Source organism: Nelumbo lutea, chromosome 4, assembly GCF_056320005.1.
Source record: "Nelumbo lutea isolate HS-2025 chromosome 4, American lotus-T2T, whole genome shotgun sequence".
NCBI classification, from domain to species: Eukaryota; Viridiplantae; Streptophyta; class Magnoliopsida; order Proteales; family Nelumbonaceae; genus Nelumbo; species Nelumbo lutea.
Window position 1 is genome coordinate 50,918,290 of NC_142687.1, and position 20,555 is coordinate 50,938,844.

General features: G+C 45.7%; 7 non-coding genes and 33 pseudogenes across 7 annotated transcripts; all 40 read right to left on the minus strand.

Moving 5' to 3' along the window:
- Nucleotides 1-159: 159 nt before the first annotated feature.
- Nucleotides 160-277, minus strand: LOC148856062 (5S ribosomal RNA; annotated as a pseudogene).
- A 359-nt stretch (nt 278-636) lies between these two features.
- LOC148856063 (5S ribosomal RNA) lies at nt 637-755 on the minus strand. Its single transcript, XR_016096761.1, has one exon. It is a non-coding gene; the product is annotated as a 5S ribosomal RNA (ribosomal RNA).
- Nucleotides 756-1,116: 361 nt separating this feature from the next.
- Nucleotides 1,117-1,233, minus strand: LOC148856064 (5S ribosomal RNA; annotated as a pseudogene).
- A 359-nt stretch (nt 1,234-1,592) lies between these two features.
- On the minus strand, nt 1,593-1,711 carry LOC148856065 (5S ribosomal RNA; annotated as a pseudogene).
- Nucleotides 1,712-2,070: 359 nt separating this feature from the next.
- LOC148856066 (5S ribosomal RNA) lies at nt 2,071-2,189 on the minus strand (annotated as a pseudogene).
- Nucleotides 2,190-2,548: 359 nt separating this feature from the next.
- LOC148856067 (5S ribosomal RNA) lies at nt 2,549-2,667 on the minus strand (annotated as a pseudogene).
- Nucleotides 2,668-3,025: 358 nt separating this feature from the next.
- On the minus strand, nt 3,026-3,144 carry LOC148856068 (5S ribosomal RNA; annotated as a pseudogene).
- A 359-nt stretch (nt 3,145-3,503) lies between these two features.
- Nucleotides 3,504-3,622, minus strand: LOC148856069 (5S ribosomal RNA; annotated as a pseudogene).
- A 359-nt stretch (nt 3,623-3,981) lies between these two features.
- Nucleotides 3,982-4,099, minus strand: LOC148856070 (5S ribosomal RNA; annotated as a pseudogene).
- A 355-nt stretch (nt 4,100-4,454) lies between these two features.
- LOC148856071 (5S ribosomal RNA) lies at nt 4,455-4,574 on the minus strand (annotated as a pseudogene).
- A 358-nt stretch (nt 4,575-4,932) lies between these two features.
- On the minus strand, nt 4,933-5,049 carry LOC148856072 (5S ribosomal RNA; annotated as a pseudogene).
- A 359-nt stretch (nt 5,050-5,408) lies between these two features.
- On the minus strand, nt 5,409-5,526 carry LOC148856073 (5S ribosomal RNA; annotated as a pseudogene).
- Nucleotides 5,527-5,885: 359 nt separating this feature from the next.
- On the minus strand, nt 5,886-6,004 carry LOC148856074 (5S ribosomal RNA; annotated as a pseudogene).
- A 359-nt stretch (nt 6,005-6,363) lies between these two features.
- LOC148856075 (5S ribosomal RNA) lies at nt 6,364-6,482 on the minus strand. Its single transcript, XR_016097336.1, has one exon. It is a non-coding gene; the product is annotated as a 5S ribosomal RNA (ribosomal RNA).
- Nucleotides 6,483-6,841: 359 nt separating this feature from the next.
- Nucleotides 6,842-6,958, minus strand: LOC148856076 (5S ribosomal RNA; annotated as a pseudogene).
- Nucleotides 6,959-7,317: 359 nt separating this feature from the next.
- Nucleotides 7,318-7,436, minus strand: LOC148856077 (5S ribosomal RNA). Its single transcript, XR_016097770.1, has one exon. It is a non-coding gene; the product is annotated as a 5S ribosomal RNA (ribosomal RNA).
- Nucleotides 7,437-7,795: 359 nt separating this feature from the next.
- Nucleotides 7,796-7,914, minus strand: LOC148856078 (5S ribosomal RNA; annotated as a pseudogene).
- A 359-nt stretch (nt 7,915-8,273) lies between these two features.
- Nucleotides 8,274-8,392, minus strand: LOC148856079 (5S ribosomal RNA; annotated as a pseudogene).
- A 359-nt stretch (nt 8,393-8,751) lies between these two features.
- On the minus strand, nt 8,752-8,870 carry LOC148856080 (5S ribosomal RNA). The gene has a single exon (XR_016097610.1). It is a non-coding gene; the product is annotated as a 5S ribosomal RNA (ribosomal RNA).
- Nucleotides 8,871-9,229: 359 nt separating this feature from the next.
- LOC148856081 (5S ribosomal RNA) lies at nt 9,230-9,346 on the minus strand (annotated as a pseudogene).
- A 358-nt stretch (nt 9,347-9,704) lies between these two features.
- LOC148856082 (5S ribosomal RNA) lies at nt 9,705-9,823 on the minus strand (annotated as a pseudogene).
- A 358-nt stretch (nt 9,824-10,181) lies between these two features.
- On the minus strand, nt 10,182-10,299 carry LOC148856083 (5S ribosomal RNA; annotated as a pseudogene).
- An 824-nt stretch (nt 10,300-11,123) lies between these two features.
- On the minus strand, nt 11,124-11,242 carry LOC148856084 (5S ribosomal RNA; annotated as a pseudogene).
- Nucleotides 11,243-11,600: 358 nt separating this feature from the next.
- On the minus strand, nt 11,601-11,717 carry LOC148856085 (5S ribosomal RNA; annotated as a pseudogene).
- Nucleotides 11,718-12,076: 359 nt separating this feature from the next.
- On the minus strand, nt 12,077-12,194 carry LOC148856086 (5S ribosomal RNA; annotated as a pseudogene).
- Nucleotides 12,195-12,553: 359 nt separating this feature from the next.
- Nucleotides 12,554-12,672, minus strand: LOC148856087 (5S ribosomal RNA; annotated as a pseudogene).
- Nucleotides 12,673-13,030: 358 nt separating this feature from the next.
- Nucleotides 13,031-13,149, minus strand: LOC148856088 (5S ribosomal RNA). Its single transcript, XR_016096762.1, has one exon. It is a non-coding gene; the product is annotated as a 5S ribosomal RNA (ribosomal RNA).
- Nucleotides 13,150-13,508: 359 nt separating this feature from the next.
- On the minus strand, nt 13,509-13,625 carry LOC148856089 (5S ribosomal RNA; annotated as a pseudogene).
- Nucleotides 13,626-13,984: 359 nt separating this feature from the next.
- On the minus strand, nt 13,985-14,103 carry LOC148856090 (5S ribosomal RNA; annotated as a pseudogene).
- Nucleotides 14,104-14,461: 358 nt separating this feature from the next.
- Nucleotides 14,462-14,580, minus strand: LOC148856091 (5S ribosomal RNA; annotated as a pseudogene).
- A 359-nt stretch (nt 14,581-14,939) lies between these two features.
- Nucleotides 14,940-15,058, minus strand: LOC148856092 (5S ribosomal RNA; annotated as a pseudogene).
- An 824-nt stretch (nt 15,059-15,882) lies between these two features.
- LOC148856093 (5S ribosomal RNA) lies at nt 15,883-16,001 on the minus strand (annotated as a pseudogene).
- A 358-nt stretch (nt 16,002-16,359) lies between these two features.
- On the minus strand, nt 16,360-16,476 carry LOC148856094 (5S ribosomal RNA). Its single transcript, XR_016098126.1, has one exon. It is a non-coding gene; the product is annotated as a 5S ribosomal RNA (ribosomal RNA).
- A 359-nt stretch (nt 16,477-16,835) lies between these two features.
- Nucleotides 16,836-16,953, minus strand: LOC148856095 (5S ribosomal RNA; annotated as a pseudogene).
- Nucleotides 16,954-17,312: 359 nt separating this feature from the next.
- On the minus strand, nt 17,313-17,431 carry LOC148856096 (5S ribosomal RNA; annotated as a pseudogene).
- Nucleotides 17,432-17,790: 359 nt separating this feature from the next.
- Nucleotides 17,791-17,909, minus strand: LOC148856097 (5S ribosomal RNA; annotated as a pseudogene).
- A 359-nt stretch (nt 17,910-18,268) lies between these two features.
- Nucleotides 18,269-18,387, minus strand: LOC148856098 (5S ribosomal RNA; annotated as a pseudogene).
- A 359-nt stretch (nt 18,388-18,746) lies between these two features.
- LOC148856099 (5S ribosomal RNA) lies at nt 18,747-18,865 on the minus strand (annotated as a pseudogene).
- An 824-nt stretch (nt 18,866-19,689) lies between these two features.
- Nucleotides 19,690-19,808, minus strand: LOC148856100 (5S ribosomal RNA; annotated as a pseudogene).
- A 358-nt stretch (nt 19,809-20,166) lies between these two features.
- Nucleotides 20,167-20,283, minus strand: LOC148856101 (5S ribosomal RNA). Its single transcript, XR_016098127.1, has one exon. It is a non-coding gene; the product is annotated as a 5S ribosomal RNA (ribosomal RNA).
- Nucleotides 20,284-20,555: the final 272 nt, after the last annotated feature.

Below are 20,555 nucleotides of genomic sequence, written 5' to 3' on the forward strand. Positions count from 1 at the left end.
CGACGAATGCTAAAAGCCCGGTTTTGCACCGTTCCCTTTCAGTAATGACGATCGTGCCGCCAATGGCCCGAGTATCCGGCGCATTGTTTCCAGTTGTCTCGCCGAAACGACATATGGAATTTGCAAATCGTATATCAAAAATAAAATATTAATAAAATTGGGGTGCAACACAAGGACTTCCCAGGAGGTCAACCATCCTAATACTTTCTCTCCCAAACACGCTTAACTTCGGAGTTCTAATGGGATCCGGTGGATTAGTGCTGGTATGATCGCACCGGTTTTCTTCTTGCTCGCTTAAATCTTTATGCACTCACTATTTTGCTCCCCCCCATTAATTCATTTAGACTTGAAAAAACGGTTTATGCAACTTTCCTCCATTGGTAATCGTGCACAAGCATCCACGTGAGCAGAGTTATTCCTTTCCATATTTGTCGCAGCCCCGGATAGAGGCAATACTATCGCGAGGCCCACAATGCACGACAAATGCCAAAAGCCCGGTTTTGCACCGTTCCCATTCAGTAACGACGATCGTACCGCAAATGGTCCGAGTATCCGGCGCGTTTTTTCCAGTTGTCTCGCCGAAACGACATATGGAATTTTCAAATAGTATATCAAAGATAATTTATTAATAAAATTGGGGTGCAACACGAGGACTTCCCAGGAGGTCACCCATCCTAGTACTACTCTCGCCCATGCACCCTTAACTTCGGAGTTCTGATGGGATCCGGTGCAATAGTGCTGGTTTGATCGCACCCGTCTACTTTTTTCTCGTTTAAATCTTTATGCACTCACTATCTTGCTCCCCTCCAATAATTCTTTCAGATTTGAAAAAACGGTGTATGCAACTTTCCTCCCTTGGTAACCATGCACAAGCTCCGTTGTGAGAGGAGTTATTCCTTTCCGGATCTGCCGCAGCCCCAGATAGATGCAATACTATCGCTGGGCCCACAAAGCACGACGAATGCCAAAAGCCCGGTTTTGCCCCGTTCCCCCATTCAGTAATGACGGTCGTGCAGCAAATGGTCCGAGAATCCGACGCGTTGTTTCCAGTTGTCTCGCCGAAATGACATATGGAATTTGAAAATCGTATATCAAAAATAAAATATTTATAAAATTGGGGTGCAACACAAGGACTTCCCAGGAGGTCACCCATCCTAATACTTTCTCACCAAACACGCTTAACTTCGGAGTTCTAATGGGATCCAGTGGATTAGTGCTGGTATGATCGCACCCGATTGCTTCTTGCTCGCTTACATCTTTATGCACTCACGATCTTGCTCCCCTCCTTTAATACATTCAGACTTGAAAATATGGTGTATGCAACTTTCCTCCCTTGGTAACCGTGCACAAGCTCCCACGTGAGAGGAGTTATTCGTTTCCAGATCTGTCGCAGCGCCGGATAGATGCAATACTATCACGGGGCCCACAATGCACGACGAACGCCAAAAGTCCGATTTTGCACCGTTCCCATTCAGTAATGACGATCGTGCCGCAAATGGTCCGAATATCCGGCGCGTTGTTTCCAGTTGTCTCGCCGAAACGACATATGGAATTTGCAAATAGTATATCAAAAATAAAATATTAATAAAATTGGGGTGCAACACGAGGACTTCCCAGGAGGTCACCCATCCTAATACTACTCTCGGCCAAGCACACTTAACTTCGGAGTTCTGATGGGATCCGGTGGATTAGTGCTGGTATCATTGCAAACGTTTGCTTCTTGCTCGCTTAAATCTTTTTGCATTCTCTATCTTGCTCCCCTCCATTAATTCTTTCAGACTTGAAAAAACGGTGTATGCAACTTCCCTCCCTTGGTAAACGTGCACAAGCATCCACGTGAGCGGAGTTATTCCTTTCCAGATCTGTCGCAGCCCCGGATAGATGCAATACTATCGCGGGGCCGACAATGCACGACGAATGCAAAAAGCCCGGTTTTGCACCGTTTCCATTCAGTAATGACGATCGTGCCGCCAATGGCCCGAGTATCCGGCGCATTGTTTCCAGTTGTCTCGCCGAAACGACATATGGAATATGCAAATAGTATATTAAAGATAAAATATTAATAAAATTGGGGTGCAACACGAGGACTTCCCAGGAGGTCACACGTCCTAGTACTACTCTCGCCCATGCACGCTTAACTTCGGAGTTCTGATGGGTTCCGGTGCATTACTGCTGGTATGATCGCAACCGTCTACTTCTTGCTCGCCTAAATCTTTTTGCACTCACTATCTTGCTCCCCTCCAAAAATACTTTCAGACTTGAAAAAACGGTGTATGCAACTTTCCTCTCTTGGTAACCGTGCACAAGCTCCCACGTGAGCGGAGTTATTCCTTTCCAGATCTGCCGCAACCCCGGATAGAGGCAATACTATCGCGGGGCCCACAATGCATGACGAATGCCAAAAGCCCAGTTTTGCACCGTTCCCATTCAATAATGACGATCGTGCCGCAAATGGTCCGAGTATCCGGTGCGTTATTTCCAGTTGTCTCGCCGAAACGACATATGGAAATTGCAAATAGTATATCAAAAATAAAATATTAATAAAATTGGTTTGCAACACAAGGATTTCACAGGAGGTCACCCATCCTAATACTACTCTCGACCAAGCACACTTAACTTCGGAGTTCTGATGGAATTCAGTGCAATAGTGCTGTTGTGATCACAACCGTTTGCTTCTTGCTCGCTTAAATCTTTATGCACTCACTATCTTGCTCCCCTCCATTAATTCTTTCAGACTTGAAAAAAGGTGTATGCAACTTCCCTCCCTTGGTAAACGTGCACAAGCATCCACGTGAGCGGAGTTATTCCTTTCCAGATCTGTCGCAGCCCCGGATAGATGCAATACTATCGCGGGGCCGACAATGCACGACGAATGCGAAAAGCCCGGTTTTGCACCGTTCCCATTCAGTAATGACGATCGTGCCGCCAATGGCCCGAGTATCCGGTGCATTGTTTCCAGTTGTCTCGCCGAAACGACATATGGAATATGCAAATAGTATATTAAAGATAAAATATTAATAAAATTGGGGTGCAACACGAGGACTTCCCAGGAGGTCACACGTCCTAGTACTACTCTCGCCCATGCACGCTTAACTTCGGAGTTCTGATGGGTTCCGGTGCATTACTGCTGGTATGATCGCAACCGTCTACTTCTTGCTCGCCTAAATCTTTATGCACTCACTATCTTGCTCCCCTCCAATAATACTTTCAGACTTGAAAAAACGGTGTATGCAACTTTCCTCTCTTGGTAACCGTGCACAAGCTCCCACGTGAGTGGAGTTATTTCTTTCCAGATCTGCCGCAACCCCGGATAGATGCAATACTATCACGGGGCCGACAATGCATGACGAATGCCAAAAGCCCAGTTTTGCACCGTTCCCATTCAATAATGACGATCGTGCCGCAAATGGTCCGAGTATCCGGCGCATTATTTCCTGTTGTCTCGCCGAAACGACATATGGAATTTGCAAATAGTATATCAAAAATAAAATATTAATAAAATTGGTTTGCAACACAAGGATTTCCCAGGAGGTCACCCATCCTAATACTACTCTCGCCCAAGCACGCTTAACTTCGGAGTTCTGATGGGATACAGTGCAATAGTGCTGGTGTGATCCCAACCGTTTGTTTCTTGCTCGCTTAAATCTTTATGCACTCACTATCTTGCTCCCCCCCATTAATTCTTTCAGACTTGAAAAAATGGTGTATGCAACTTTCCTCCCTTGCTAAACGTGCACCAGCTCCCACGTGAGCGGAGTTATTCCTTTCCAGATCTGCTGCAGCCACGGATAGATGCAATACTATCACGGGGCCCACAATGTACGATGAATGCCAAAAGCCCAGTTTTGCACCGTTCCCATTCAGTAATGACAGTCATTTCGCAAATGGTCCGAGAATCCGGCGCGTTGTTTCCAGTTGTCTCGTCGAAACGACATATGGAATTTGCAAATAATATATCAAAAATAAAATATTAATAAAATTGGGGTGAACACGAGGACTTCCCAGGAGGTCAGCCATCCTAATACTACTCTCGCCCAACCACTCTTAGATTCGGAGTTCTGATGGGATCCGGTGGATTAGTGCTGGTATGATCGCAACCGTTTGCTTCTTGCTCGCTTAAATCTTTATGCACTCACTATTTGCTCCCCTCCATTAATTCTTTCAGACTTGAAAAAACGGTGTATGCAACTTCCCTCCCTTGGTAAACGTGCACAAGCTCCCACGTGAGCGGAGTTATTCCTTTCCAGATCTGCCGCAGCCCCGGATAGATGCAATACTATCACGGGGCCCACATTGCACGACTATGCGAAAAGCACGGTTTTGCACCGTTCCCATTCAGTAATGACGATCCTGCCGCAAATGGTCCGCGTATCTGGCACGTTGTTTCCAGTTGTCTCGCCGAAATGACATACGGAATTTGCAAATAGTATATAAAAAGTAAAATATTAATAAAATTGGGGAGATCATGAGGATTTCCCAGGAGGTCACCCATCCTAATACTACTCTCGCCCAAGCACACTTAACTTCGGAGTTCTGATGGGATCCGGTGCATTAGTGCTGGTATGATCGCACCCATCCGCTTCTTGCTCGCTTAAATCTTTATGCACTCACTATCTTGCTCCCCTCCATTAATTCTTTCAGACTTGAAAAAACGGTGTATGCAACTTTCCTTCCTTGGTAAACGTGCAAAAGCTCCCACGTGAGTGGAGTTATTCCTTTCCAGATCTGCCGCAGCCACGGATAGAAGCAATACTAACGTGGGGCCCATAATGCACGACGAATGCCAAAAGCCTGGTTTTGCACCGTTTTCATTCAGTAATGATGATCGTAATGCAAATGGTTGAGTATCCAGCGCATTGCTTCCAGTTGTCTCGCCGAAACGACATATGGAATTTGCAAATAGTATATCAAAGATAAAATATTAATAAAATTGGGGTGCAACACGAGGACTTCCCAGGAGGTCACCCATCCTAATACTACTCGCCCAAGCACACTTAACTTCGGAGTTCTGATGGGATCCGTTGCATTAGTGCTGGTATGATCGAAACCGTTTCCTTTTTCCTCGCATAAATCTTTATGCACTCACTATCTTGCTCCCCCCTATTAATTCTTTCAAACTTGAAAAAACGGTGTATGCAACTTTCCTCCCTTGGTAACCATGCACAAGCATCCACGTGAGCGGAGATATTCCTTTCCAGATCTGTCGCAGCCCCGGATAGATGCAATACTATCGCGGGGCCGACAATGCACAACGAATGCTAAAAGCCCGGTTTTGCACCGTTCCCATTCAGTAATGACGATCGTGCCGCCAATGGCCCGAGTATCCGGCGCATTGTTTCCAGTTGTCTCGCCGAAACGACATATGGAATTTGCAAATCGTAGATCAAAAATAAAATATTAATAAAATTGGGGTGCAACACAAGGACTTCGCAGGAGGTCACCCATCCTAATACTTTCTCTCCGAAACACGCTTAACTTCGGAGTTCTAATGGGATCCGGTGGATTAGTACTGGTATGATCGCACCCGTTTGCTTCTTGCTCGCTTAAATCTTTATGCACTCACTATCTTGCTCCCCCCCATTAATTCATTTAGACTTGAAAAAACGGTTTATGCAACTTTCCTCCATTGGTAACCGTGCTCAAGCATCCATGTGAGCGTAGTTATTCCTTCCCATATTTGACGCAGCCCCGGATAGATGCAATACTATCGCGAGGCCCACAATGCACGACAAATGCCAAAAGCCCGGTTTTGCACCGTTCCCATTTAGTATAGACGATCGTGTCGCAAATGGTCCGAGTATCCGGCACGTTGTTTCCAGTTGTTTCGCCGAAACGACATATGGAATTTGCAAATAATATATAAAAAACAAAATATTTATAAAATTGGGTTGCAAAACGATGATTTCCCAGGATGTCCCCCATCCTAATACTACTCTCGACCAATCACACTTAACTTCGGAGTTCTGATGGGATCCGGTGCAATAGTGGTGGTGTGATCTCAACCGTTTGCTTCTTGCTCGCTTAAATCTTTATGCACTCACTATCTTGCTCCCCTGCATTAATACATTCAGACATGAAAATACGGTGTATGCAACTTTCCTCCCTTGGTAACCGTGCGCAAGATTCCACGTGAGCGGAGTTATTCCTTTCCAGATCAGCCGCAGCCCTGGATAGATGCAATACTATCATGGGGCCCCCAATGCACGACGAATGCCAAAAGCCCGGTTTTGCACCGTTCCCATTCAGTAACGACGATCGTACCGCAAATGGCCCGAGTATCCGGCGCGTTGTTTCCAGTTGTCTCGCCGAAACGACATATGGAATTTTCAAGTAGTATATCAAAGATAATTTATTAATAAAATTGGGGTGCAACACGAGGACTTCCCAGGAGGTCACCCATCCTAATACTACTCTCGCCCATGCACCCTTAACTTCGGAGTTCTGATGGGATCCGGTGCAACAGTGCTGGTTTGATCGCACCCGTCTACTTTTTTCTCGTTTAAATCTTTATGCACTCACTATCTTTCTCCCCTCCAATAATTCTTTCAGATTTGAAAAAATGGTGTATGCAACTTTCCTCCCTTGGTAACCGTGCACAAGCTCCCTTGTGAGAGGAGTTATTCCTTTCCGGATCTGCCGCAGCCTCAGATAGATGCAATACTATCGCTGGGCCCACAAAGCACGACGAATGCCAAAAGCCCGGTTTTGCCCCGTTCCAATTCAGTAATGACGGTCGTGCAGCAAATGGTCTGAGAATCAGACGCGTTGTTTCCAGTTGTCTCGCCGAAATGACATATGGAATTTGAAAATCGTATATCAAAAATAAAATATTTATAAAATTGGGGTGCAACACAAGGACTTCCCAGGTGGTCACCCATCGTAATACTTTCTCACCAAACACGCTTAACTTCGGAGTTCTAATGGGATCCAGTGGATTAGTGCTGGTATGATCGCACCCGTTTGCTTCTTGCTCGCTTACATCTTTATGCACTCACGATCTTGCTCCCCTCCTTTAATACATTCAGACTTGAAAATACGGTGTATGCAACTTTCCTCCCTTGGTAACCGTGCACAAGCTCCCACGTGAGAGGAGTTATTCGTTTCCAGATCTGCCGCAGCGCCGGATAGATGCAATACTATCACGGGGCCCACAATGCACGACGAACGCCAAAAGCCCGATTTTGCACCGTTCCCATTCAGTAATGACGATCGTGCCGCAAATGGTCCGAATATCCGGCGCGTTGTTTCCAGTTGTCTCGCCGAAACGACATATGGAATTTGCAAATAGTATATCAAAAATAAAATATTAATAAAATTGGGGTGCAACACGAGGACTTCCCAGGAGGTCACCCATCCTAATACTACTCTCGCCCAAGCACACTTAACTTCGGAGTTCTGATGGGATCCGGTGGATTAGTGCTGGTATCATTGCAACCGTTTGCTTCTTGCTCGCTTAAATCTTTATGCACTTACTATCTTGCTCCCCTCCATTAATTCTTTCAGACTTGAAAAAACGGTGTATGCAACTTCCCTCCCTTGGTAAACGTGCACAAGCATACACGTGAGCGGAGTTATTCCTTTCCAGATCTGTCGCAGCCCCGGATAGATGCAATACTATCGCGGGGCCGACAATGCACGACGAATGCGAAAAGCCCGGTTTTGCACCGTTCCCATTCAGTAATGACGATCGTGCCGCCAATGGCCCGAGTATCCGGCGCATTGTTTCCAGTTGTCTCGCCGAAACGACATATGGAATATGCAAATAGTATATTAAAGATAAAATATTAATAAAATTGGGGTGCAACACGAGGACTTCCCAGGAGGTCACACGTCCTAGTACTACTCTCGCCCATGCACGCTTAACTTCGGAGTTCTGATGGGTTCCGGTGCATTACTGCTGGTATGATCGCAACCGTCTACTTCTTGCTCGCCTAAATCTTTATGCACTCACTATCTTGCTCCCCTCCAATAATACTTTCAGACTTGAAAAAATGGTGTATGCAACTTTCCTCTCTTGGTAACCGTGCACAAGCTCCCACGTGAGCGGAGTTATTCCTTTCCAGATCTGCCGCAACCCCGGATAGAGGCAATACTATCGCGGGGCCCACAATGCATGACGAATGCCAAAAGCCCAATTTTGCACCGTTCCCATTCAATAATGACGATCGTGCCGCAAATGGTCCAAGTATCCGGCGCGTTATTTCCAGTTGTCTCGCCGAAACGACATATGGAATTTGCAAATATTATATCAAAAATAAAATATTAATAAAATTGGTTTGCAACACAAGTATTTCCCAGGAGGTCAACCATCCTAATATTACTCTCGACCAAGCACACTTAACTTCGGAGTTCTGATGGGATACAGTGCAATAGTGCTGGTGTGATCACAACCGTTTGCTTCTTGCTCGCTTAAATCTTTATGCACTCACTATCTTGCTCCCCCCCATTAATTCTTTCAGATTTGAAAAAACGGTGTATGCAACTTTCCTCCCTTGGTAACCATCCACAAGCATCCACGTGAGCGGAGTTATTCGTTTCCACATCTGTCGCAGCCCCGGATAGAGGCAATACTATCGCGAGGCCCACAATGCACGACAAATGCCAAAAGCCCGGTTTTGCACCGTTCCCCTTCAGTAAAGATGGTCGTGCCGCAAATGGTCCGAGAATTCGGCGTGTTTTTTCCAGTTGTCTCGCCGAAACGACATATGGAATTTGCAAATAATATATCAAAAATAAAATATGAATAAAATTGGGTTGCAACACGAAGATTTCCCTAGTGGTCACCCATCCTAATACTACTCTCGCCCAAGCACGCTTAACTTCGGAGTTCTGATGGGATCCGGTGGATTAGTGCTGGTATGATCGCACCCGTTTGCTTCTTGCTTGCATAAATCTTTATGCACTCACTATCTTGCTCCCCTCCAATAATTCTTTCAGACTTGAAAAAACGGTGTATGCAACTTTCCTCCCTTGGTAACCGTGCACAAGCTCCCATGTGAAAGGAGTTATTCCTTTCCAAATCTGCCGAAGCGCCGGATAGATGCAATACTATCGCGGGGCCCACAATGCACGACGAATGCCAAAAGCCCGGTTTTGCACCGTTCCCATTCAGTAATGACGGTCGTGCCGCAAATGGTTCGAGAATCCGGCGCGTTGTTTCCAGTTGTCTCGCTGATACGACTTATGGAATTTGCAAATCGTATATCAAAAATAAAATATTAATAAAATTGGGGTGCAACACAAGGACTTCCAAGGAGGTCACCCATCCTAATACTTTCTCACCAAACACGCTTAACTTCGGAGTTCTAATGGGATCCGGTGCATTAGTGCTGGTATGATCGCACCCGTTTGCTTCTTGCTCGCTTACATCTTTATGCACTCACGATCTTGCTCCCCTCCTTTAATACATTCAGACTTGAAAATACGGTGTATGCAACTTTCCTCCCTTGGTAACCGTGCACAAGCTCCCACGTGAGCGTAGTTATTCATTTCTAGATCTGCCGCAGCGCCGGATAGATTCAATACTATCACGGGGCCACAATGCACGACGAATGCCAAAAGCCCGATTTTGCACCATTCCCATTCAGTAATGACGATCGTGCCGCAAATGGTCCGAATATCCGGCGCGTTGTTTCCAGTTGTCTAGCCGAAACGACATATGGAATTTGCAAATAATATATCAAAAATAAAATATTAATAAAATTGGGGTGCAACACGAGGACTTCCCAGGAGGTCACCCATCCTAATACTACTCTCGCCCATGCACACTTAACTTCGGAGTTCTGATGGGATCCTGTGGATTAGTGCTGGTATGATTGCAACCGTTTGCTTCTTGCTCGCTTAAATCTTTATGCACTCACTACTTGCTCCCCTCCATTAATTCTTTCAGACTTGAAAAAACGGTGTATGCAACTTCCCTCCCTTGGTAAACGTGCACAAGCTCCCACATGAGCGGAGTTATTCCTTTTCCGATCTGCCGCAACCATGGATAGATGCAATACAATCGCAGGGCCCACAATGCACGACGAATGCCAAAAGCCCGGTTTTGCACCGTTCCCATTCAGTAATGACGATCGTGCCGCAAATGGTCCGAGTATCTGGCACGTTGTTTCCAGTTGTCTCGCCGAAATGACATATGGAATTTGCAAATAGTATATAAAAAGTAAAATATTAAAAAAATTGGGGTGAACACGAGGATTTCCGAGGAGGTCACCCATCCTAGTACTACTCTCGCCCAAGCACACTTAACTTCGGAGTTCTGATGGGATCCGGTGAATTAGTGCTGGTATGATCGCACCCATCCGCTTCTCGCTTGCTTAAATCTTTATGCACTCACTATCTTGCTCCCCTCCATTAATTCTTTCAGACTTGAAAAAATGGTGTATGCAATTTTCCTCCCTTGGTAAACGTGCACCAGCTCCCACGTGAGCGGAGTTATTCCTTTCCAGATCTGCTGCAGCCACGGATAGATGCAATTCTATCGTGGGGCCCACAATGCACGATAAATGCTAAAAGCCCGGTTTTGCACCGTTCCCATTCAGTAATGACTGTCATTTCGCAAATGGTCCGAGAATCCGGCGCGTTGTTTCCAGTTGTCTCGTCGAAACGAAATATGGAATTTGCAAATAATATATCAAAAATAAAATATTAATAAAATTGGGGTGAACACGAGGACTTCCCAGGAGGTCACCCATCCTAGTCCAAAGCACACTTAACTTCGGAGTTCTGATGGGATCCGATGGATTAGTGCTGGTATGATCGCAACCGTTTGCTTCTTGCTCGCTTAAATCTTTATGCACTCACTACTTGCTCCCCTCCATTAATTCTTTCAGACTTGAAAAAACGGTGTATGCAACTTCCCTCCCTTGGTAAACGTGCACAAGCTCCCACGTGAGCGGAGTTATTCCTTTCCAGATCTGCCGCAGCCCCGGATAGATGCAATACTATCACGGGGCCCACATTGCACGACGAATGCGAAAAGCACGGTTTTGCACCGTTCCCATTCAGTAATGACGATCCTGCCGCAAATGGTCCGAGTATCTGGCACGTTGTTTCCAGTTGTCTCGCCGAAATGACATATGGAATTTGCAAATAGTATATAAAAAGTAAAATATTAATAAAATTGGGGAGAACACGAGGATTTCCCAGGAGGTCACCCATCCTAGTACTACTCTCGCCCAAGCACACTTAACTTCGGAGTTCTGATGGGATCCGGTGCATTAGTGCTGGTATGATCGCACCCATCCGCTTCTAACTCGCTTAAATCTTTATGCACTCACTATCTTGCTCCCCTCCATTAATTCTTTCAGACTTGAAAAAATGGTGTATGCAACTTTCCTTCCTTGGTAAACGTGCAAAAGCTCCCACGTGAGTGGAGTTATTCCTTTCCAGATCTGCCGCAGCCACGGATAGAAGCAATACTAACGTGGGGTCCATAATGCACGACGAATGCCAAAAGCCTGGTTTTGCACCGTTTTCATTCAGTAATGATGATCGTAATGCAAATGGTTGAGTATCCAGCGCGTTGCTTCCAGTTGTCTCGCCGAAACGACAAATGGAATTTGCAAATAGTATATCAAAGATAAAATATTAATAAAATTGGGGTGCAACACGAGGACTTCCCAGGAGGTCACCCATCCTAATACTACTCGCCCAAGCACACTTAACTTCGGAGTTCTGATGGGATCCGGTGCATTAATGCTGGTATGATCGCAACCGTTTCCTTTTTGCTCGCATAAATCTTTATGCACTCACTATCTTGCTCCCCCCTATTAATTCTTTCAAACTTGAAAAAACGGTGTATGCAACTTTCCTCCCTTGGTAACCATGCACAAGCATCCACGTGAGCGGAGATATTCCTTTCCAGATCTGTCGCAGCCCCGGATAAATGCAATACTATCGCGGGGCCGACAATGCACGACGAATGCTAAAAGCCCGGTTTTGAACCGTTCCCATTCAGTAATGACGATCGTGCCGCCAATGGCCCGAGTATCCGGCGCATTGTTTCCAGTTGTCTCGCCGAAACGACATATGGAATTTGCAAATCGTATATCAAAAATAAAATATTAATAAAATTGGGGTGCAACACAAGGACTTCCCAGGAGGTCACCCATCCTAATACTTTCTCTCCCAAACACGCTTAACTTCGGAGTTATAATGGGATCCGGTGGATTAGTGCTGGTATGATCGCACCCGTTTGCTTATTGCTCGCTTAAATCTTTATGCACTCACTATCTTGCTCCCCCCCATTAATTCATTTAGACTTGAAAAAACGGTTTATGCAACTTTCCTCCATTGGTAACCGTGCACAAGCATCCACGTGAGCGGAGTTATTCCTTTCCATATTTGTCGCAGCCCCGGATAGATACAATACTATCGCGAGGCCCACAATGCACGACAAATGCCGAAAGCTCGGTTTTGGACCGTTCTCATTTAGTAAAGACGATCGTGTCGCAAATGGTCCGAGTATCCGGCGTGTTGTTTCCAGTTGTCTCGCCGTTACGACATATGGAATTTGCAAATAATATATCAAAAATAAAATATTAATAAAATTGGGTTGCAAAACGATGATTTCCCAGGATGTCACCCATCCTAATACTACTCTCGACCAAGCACACTTAACTTCGGAGTTCTGATGGGATCCGGTGCAATAGTGCTGGTGTGATCACAACCGTTTGCTTCTTGCTCGCTTAAATCTTTATGCACTCACTATCCTGCTCCCCTGCATTAATACATTCAGACTTGAAAATACGGTGTATGCAACTTTCCTCCCTTGGTAACCGTGCACAAGCTTCCACGTGAGCGGAGTTATTCCATTCCAGATCTGCCGCAGCCCCGGATAGATGCAATACTATCGTGGGGCCCACAATTCACGACGATTGCCAAAAGCCCGGTTTTGCACGTTCCCATTCAGTAACGACGATCGTACCGCAAATGGCCCGAGTATCCGGCGCGTTGTTTCCAGTTGTCTCGCCGAAACGACATATGGAATTTTCAAATAGTATATCAAAGATAATTTATTAATAAAATTGGGGTGCAACACGAGGACTTCCCAGGAGGTCACCCATCCTAGTACTACTCTCGCCCATGCACCCTTAACTTCGGAGTTCTGATGGGATCCGGTGCAATAGTGCTGGTTTGATCGCACCCGTCTACTTTTTTCTCGTTTAAATCTTTATGCACTCACTATCTTGCTCCCCTCCAATAATTCTTTCAGATTTGAAAAAACGGTGTATGCAACTTTCCTCCCTTGGTAACCGTGCACAAGCTCCCTTGTGAGAGGAGTTATTCCTTTCCGGATCTGCCGCAGCCCCAGATAGATGCAATACTATCGCTGGGCCCACAAAGCACGACGAATGCCAAAAGCCCGGTTTTGCCCCGTTCCCATTCAGTAATGACGGTCGTGCAGGAAATGGTCCGAGAATCCGACGCGTTGTTTCCAGTTGTCTCGCCGAAATGACATATGGAATTTGAAAATCGTATATCAAAAATAAAATATTTATAAAATTGGGGTGCAACACAAGGACTTCCCAGGAGGTCACCCATCCTAATACTTTCTCACCAAACACGCTTAACTTCGGAGTTCTAATGGGATCCAGTGGATTAGTGCTGGTATGATCTTACCCGTTTGCTTCTTGCTCGCTTACATCTTTATGCACTCACGATCTTGCTCCCCTCCTTTAATACATTCAGACTTGAAAATACGGTGTATGCAACTTTCCTCCCTTGGTAACCGTGCACAAGCTCCCACGTGAGAGGAGTTATTCCTTTCCAGATCTGCCGCAGCGCCGGATAGATGCAATACTATCACGGGGCCCACAATGCACGACGAACGCCAAAAGCCCGATTTTGCACCGTTCCCATTCAGTAATGACGATCGTGCCGCAAATGGTCCGAATATCCGGCGCGTTGTTTCCAGTTGTCTCGCCGAAACGACATATGGAATTTGCAAATAGTATATCAAAAATAAAATATTAATAAAATTGGGGTGCAACACGAGGACTTCCCAGGAGGTCACCCATCCTAATACTACTCTCGCCCAAGCACACTTAACTTCGGAGTTCTGATGGGATCCGGTGGATTAGTGAAGGTATCATTGCAACCGTTTGCTTCTTGCTCGCTTAAATCTTTATGCACTCACTATCTTGCTCCCCTCCATTAATTCTTTCAGACTTGAAAAAATGGTGTATGCAACTTCCCTCCCTTGGTAAACTTGCACAAGCATACACGTGAGCGGAGTTATTCCTTTCCAGATCTGTCGCAGCCCCGGATAGAGCAATACTATCGCGGGGCCGACAATGCACGACGAATGCGAAAAGCCCGGTTTTGCACCGTTCCCATTCAGTAATGACGATCGTGCCGCCAATGGCCCGAGTATCCGGCGCATTGTTTCCAGTTGTCTCGCCGAAACGACATATGGAATATGCAAGTAGTATATTAAAGATAAAATATTAATAAAATTGGGGTGCAACACGAGGACTTCCCAGGAGGTCACACGTCCAAGTACTACTCTCGCCCATGCACGCTTAACTTCGGAGTTCTGATGGGTTCCGGTGCATTACTGCTGGTATGATCGCAACCGTCTACCTCTTGCTCACCTAAATCTTTATGCACTCACTATCTTGCTCCCCTCCAATAATACTTTCATACTTGAAAAAACGGTGTATCCAACTTTCCTCCCTTCGTAACCCTGCGCAAGCTCCCACGTGAGCGGATTTTTTCCTTTCCAGATCTGCCGCAACCCTGGATAAAGGCAATACTATCGCGGGGCCCACAATGCATGACGAATGCCAAAAGCCCAGTTTTGCACCGTTCCCATTCAATAATGACGATCGTGCCGCAAATGGTCCGAGTATCCGGCGCGTTATTTCCAGTTGTCTCGCCGAAACGACATATGGAATTTGCAAATAGTATATCAAAAATAAAATATTAATAAAATTGGTTTGCAACACAAGGATTTCCCAGGAGGTCACCCATCCTAATACTACTCTCGACCAAGCACACTTAACTTCGGAGTTCTGATGGGATTCAGTGCAATAGTGCTGGTGTGATCACAACCGTTTGCTTTTTGCTCGCTTAAATCTTTATGCACTCACTATCTTGCTACCCCCCATTAATTCTTTCAGACTTGAAAAAATGGTGTATGCAACTTTCCTCCCTTGGTAACCGTGCACAAGCATCCACGTGAGCGGAGTTATTCCTTTCCACATCTGTCGCAGCCCCGGATAGAGGCAATACTATCGCGAGGCCCACAATGCACGACAAATGCCAAAAGCCCGGTTTTGCACCGTTCCCCTTCAGTAATGATGGTCGTGCCGCAAATGGTCCGAGAATCCGGCCCGTTTTTTCCAGTTGTCTCGTCGAAACGACATATGGAATTTGCAATTAATATATCAAAAATAAAATATTAATAAAATTGGGGTGAACACGAGGACTTCCCAGTAGGTAACCCATCCTAGTCCCAAGCACACTGAATTTCGGAGTTCTGATGGGATCCGGTGGATTAGTGCTGGTATGATCGCACCCGTTTGCATCTTGCTCGCTTAAATATTTATGCACTCACTATGTTGCTCCCCTCCATTAAAATTTCAGACCTGAAAAAACGGTCTATGCAACTTTCCTCCCTTGGTAACCGTGCACAAGCATCCACGTGAGCGGAGATATTCCTTTCCAGATCTGTCGCAGCCCTGGATAGATGCAATACTATCGCGGGGCCGACATTGCACGACGAATGCTAAAAGCCCGGTTTTGCACCGTTCCCATTCAGTAATGACGATCGTGCCGCCAATGGCCCGAGTATCCGGCGCATTGTTTCCAGTTGTCTCGCCGAAATGACATATGGAATTTGCAAATAGTATATAAAAAGTAAAATATTAATAAAATTGGGGAGAACACGAGGATTTCCCAGGAGGTCACCCATCCTAGTACTACTCTCGCCCAAGCACACTTAACTTCGGAGTTCTGATGGGATCCGGTGCATTAGTGCTGGTATGATCGCACCCATCCGGTTCTTGGTCACTTAAATCTTTACGCAATCACTATCTTGCTCCCCTCCATTAATTCTTTCAGACTTGAAAAAACGGTGTATGCAACTTTCCTTCCTTGGTAAACGTGCAAAAGCTCCCACGTGAGTGGAGTTATTCCTTTCCAGATCTGCCGCAGCCACGGATAGAAGCAATACTAACGTGGGGCCCATAATGCACGACGAATGCCAAAAGCCTGGTTTTGCACCGTTTTCATTCAGTAATGATGATCGTAATGCAAATGGTTGAGTATCCAGCGCGTTGCTTCCAGTTGTCTCGCCGAAACGACATATGGAATTTGCAAATAGTATGTCAAAGATAAAATATTAATAAAATTGGGGTGCAACACGAGGACTTCCCAGGAGGTCACCCATCCTAATACTACTCGCCCAAGCACACTTAACTTCGGAGTTCTGATGGGATCCGGTGCATTAGTGCTGGTATGATCGCAACCGTTTCCTTTTTGCTCGCATAAATCTTTATGCACTCACTATCTTGCTCCCCCCTATTAATTCTTTCAAACTTGAAAAAACGGTGTATGCAACTTTCCTCCCTTGGTAACCATGCACAAGCATCCACGTGAGCGGAGATATTCCTTTCCAGATCTGTCGCAGCCCCGGATAGATGCAATACTATCGCGGGGCCGACATTGCACGACGAATGCTAAAAGCCCGGTTTTGCACCGTTCCCATTCAGTAATGACGATCGTGCCACCAATGGCCCGAGTATCCGGCGCATTGTTTCCAGTTGTCTCGCCGAAACGACATATGGAATTTGCAAATCGTATATCAAAAATTAAATATTAATAAAATTGGGGTGCAACACAAGGACTTCCTAGGAGGTCACCCATCCTAATACTTTCTCTCCCAAACACGCTTAACTTCGGAGTTCTAATGGAATCCGGTGGATTAGTGGTGGTATGATCGCACCCGTTTGCTTCTAACTCGCTTAAATCTTTATGCACTCACTATCTTGCTCCCCCCCATTAATTCATTTAGACTTGAAAAAACGGTTTATGCAACTTTCCTCCATTGGTAACCGTGCACAAGCATCCACGTGAGCGGAGTTATTCCTTTCCATATTTGTCGCAGCCCCGGATAGATACAATACTATCGCGAGGCCCACAATGCACGACAAATGCCAAAAGCCCGGTTTTGCACCGTTCCCATTTAGTAAAGACGATCGTGTCGCAAATGGTCCGAGTATCCGGCATGTTGTTTCCAGTTGTCTCGCCGTAACGAGATATGGAATTTGCAAATAATATATCAAAAATAAAATATTAATAAAATTGGGTTGCAAAACGATGATTTCCCAGGATGTCACCCATCCTAATACTACTCTCGACCAAGCACACTTAACTTCGGAGTTCTGATGGGATCCGGTGCAATAGTGCTGGTGTGATCACAACCGTTTGCTTCTTGCTCGCCTAAATCTTTATGCACTCACTATCTTGCTCCCCTCCAATAATACTTTCAGACTTGAAAAAACGGTGTATGCAACTTTCCTCTATTGGTAACCGTGCACAAGCTCCCACATGAGCGGAGTTATTCCTTTCCAGATCTGCCGCAACCCCGGATAGAGGCAATACTATCGCGGGGCCCACAATGCATGACGAATGCCAAAATCCCAGTTTTGCAACTTTCCCATTCAATAAAGACGATCGTGCCGCAAATGGTCCGAATATCCAGCGCGTTATTTCCAGTTGTCTCGCCGAAACGACATATGGAATTTGCAAATAGTATATCAAAAATAAAATATTAATAAAATTGGTTTGCAACACAAGGATTTCCCAGGAGGTCACCCATCCTAATACTACTCTCGACCAAGCACACTTAACTTCGGAGTTCTGATGGGATTCAGTGCAATTGTGCTGGTGTGATCACAACCGTTTGCTTCTTGCTCGCTTAAATCTTTATGCACTCACTATCTTGCTCCCGCCCATTAATTCTTTCAGACTTGAAAAAACGGTGTATGCAACTTTCCTCCCTTGGTAAACGTTAACAAGCTTCCATGTGAGCGGAGTTATTCCTTTCCAGATCTGCCGCAGCCATGGATAGATGCAATATAATCGCGGGGCCCACAATGCATGAAGAATGCCAAAAGCCCTGTTTTGCACCGTTCCCATTCAATAATGACGATCGTGCCGCAAATGGTCCGAGTATCCGGCGCGTTATTTCCAGTGGTCTCGCCGAAACGACATATGGAATATGCAAATAGTATATTAAAGATAAAATATTAATAAAATTGGGGTGCAACACGAGGACTTCCCAGGAGGTCACACGTCCAAGTACTACTCTCGCCCATGCACGCTTAACTTCGGAGTTCTGATGGGTTCCGGTGCATTACTGCTGGTATGATCGCAACCGTCTACCTCTTGCTCACCTAAATCTTTATGCACTCACTATCTTGCTCCCCTCCAATAATACTTTCATACTTGAAAAAACGGTGTATCCAACTTTCCTCCCTTCGTAACCGTGCGCAAGCTCCCACGTGAGCGGATTTTTTCCTTTCCAGATCTGCCGCAACCCTGGATAGAGGCAATACTATCGCGGGGCCCACAATGCATGACGAATGCCAAAAGCCCAGTTTTGCACCGTTCCCATTCAATAATGACGATCGTGCCGCAAATGGTCCGAGTATCCGGCGCGTTATTTCCAGTTGTCTCGCCGAAACGACATATGGAATTTGCAAATAGTATATCAAAAATAAAATATTAATAAAATTGGTTTGCAACACAAGGATTTCCCAGGAGGTCACCCATCCTAATACTACTCTCGACCAAGCACACTTAACTTCGGAGTTCTGATGGGATTCAGTGCAATAGTGCTGGTGTGATCACAACCGTTTGCTTTTTGCTCGCTTAAATCTTTATGCACTCACTATCTTGCTACCCCCCATTAATTCTTTCAGACTTGAAAAAATGGTGTATGCAACTTTCCTCCCTTGGTAACCGTGCACAAGCATCCACGTGAGCGGAGTTATTCCTTTCCACATCAGTCGCAGCCCCGGATAGAGGCAATACTATCGCGAGGCCCACAATGCACGACAAATGCCAAAAGCCCGGTTTTGCACCGTTCCCCTTCAGTAATGATGGTCGTGCCGCAAATGGTCCGAGAATCCGGCCCGTTTTTTCCTGTTGTCTCGTCGAAACGACATATGGAATTTGCATTTAATATATCAAAAATAAAATATTAATAAAATTGGGGTGAACACGAGGACTTCCCAGGAGGTAACCCATCCTAGTCCCAAGCACACTTAATTTCGGAGTTCTGATGGGATCCGGTGGATTAGTGCTGGTATGATCGCACCCGTTTGCATCTTGCTCGCTTAAATATTTATGCACTCACTATGTTGCTCCCCTCCATTAAAATTTCAGACCTGAAAAAACGGTCTATGCAACTTTCCTCCCTTGGTAACCGTGCACAAGCATCCACGTGAGCGGAGATATTCCTTTCTAGATCTGTCGCAGCCCCGGATAGATGCAATACTATCGCGGGGCCGACATTGCACGACGAATGCTAAAAGCCCGGTTTTGCACCGTTCCCATTCAATAATGACGATCGTGCCGCCAATGGCCCGAGTATCCGGCGCATTGTTTCCAGTTGTCTCGCCGAAATGACATATGGAATTTGCAAATAGTATATAAAAAGTAAAATATTAATAAAATTGGGGAGAACACGAGGATTTCCCAGGAGGTCACCCATCCTAGTACTACTCTCGCCCAAGCACACTTAACTTCGGAGTTCTGATGGGATCCGGTGCATTAGTGCTGGTATGATCGCACCCATCCGGTTCTTGGTCACTTAAATCTTTACGCAATCACTATCTTGCTCCCCTCCATTAATTCTTTCAGACTTGAAAAAACGGTGTATGCAACTTTCCTTCCTTGGTAAACGTGCAAAAGCTCCCACGTGAGTGGAGTTATTCCTTTCCAGATCTGCCGCAGCCACGGATAGAAGCAATACTAACGTGGGGCCCATAATGCACGACGAATGCCAAAAGCCTGGTTTTGCACCGTTTTCATTCAGTAATGATGATCGTAATGCAAATGGTTGAGTATCCAGCGCGTTGCTTCCAGTTGTCTCGCCGAAACGACATATGGAATTTGCAAATAGTATGTCAAAGATAAAATAATAATAAAATTGGGGTGCAACACGAGGACTTCCCAGGAGGTCACCCATCCTAATACTACTCGCCCAAGCACACTTAACTTCGGAGTTCTGATGGGATCCGGTGCATTAGTGCTGGTATGATCGCAACCGTTTCCTTTTTGCTCGCATAAATCTTTATGCACTCACTATCTTGCTCCCCCCTATTAATTCTTTCAAACTTGAAAAAACGGTGTATGCAACTTTCCTCCCTTGGTAACCATGCACAAGCATCCACGAGAGCGGAGATATTCCTTTCCAGATCTGTCGCAGCCCCGGATAGATGCAATACTATCGCGGGGCCGACATTGCATGACGAATGCTAAAAGCCCGGTTTTGCACCGTTCCCATTCAGTAATGACGATCGTGCCGCCAATGGCCCGAG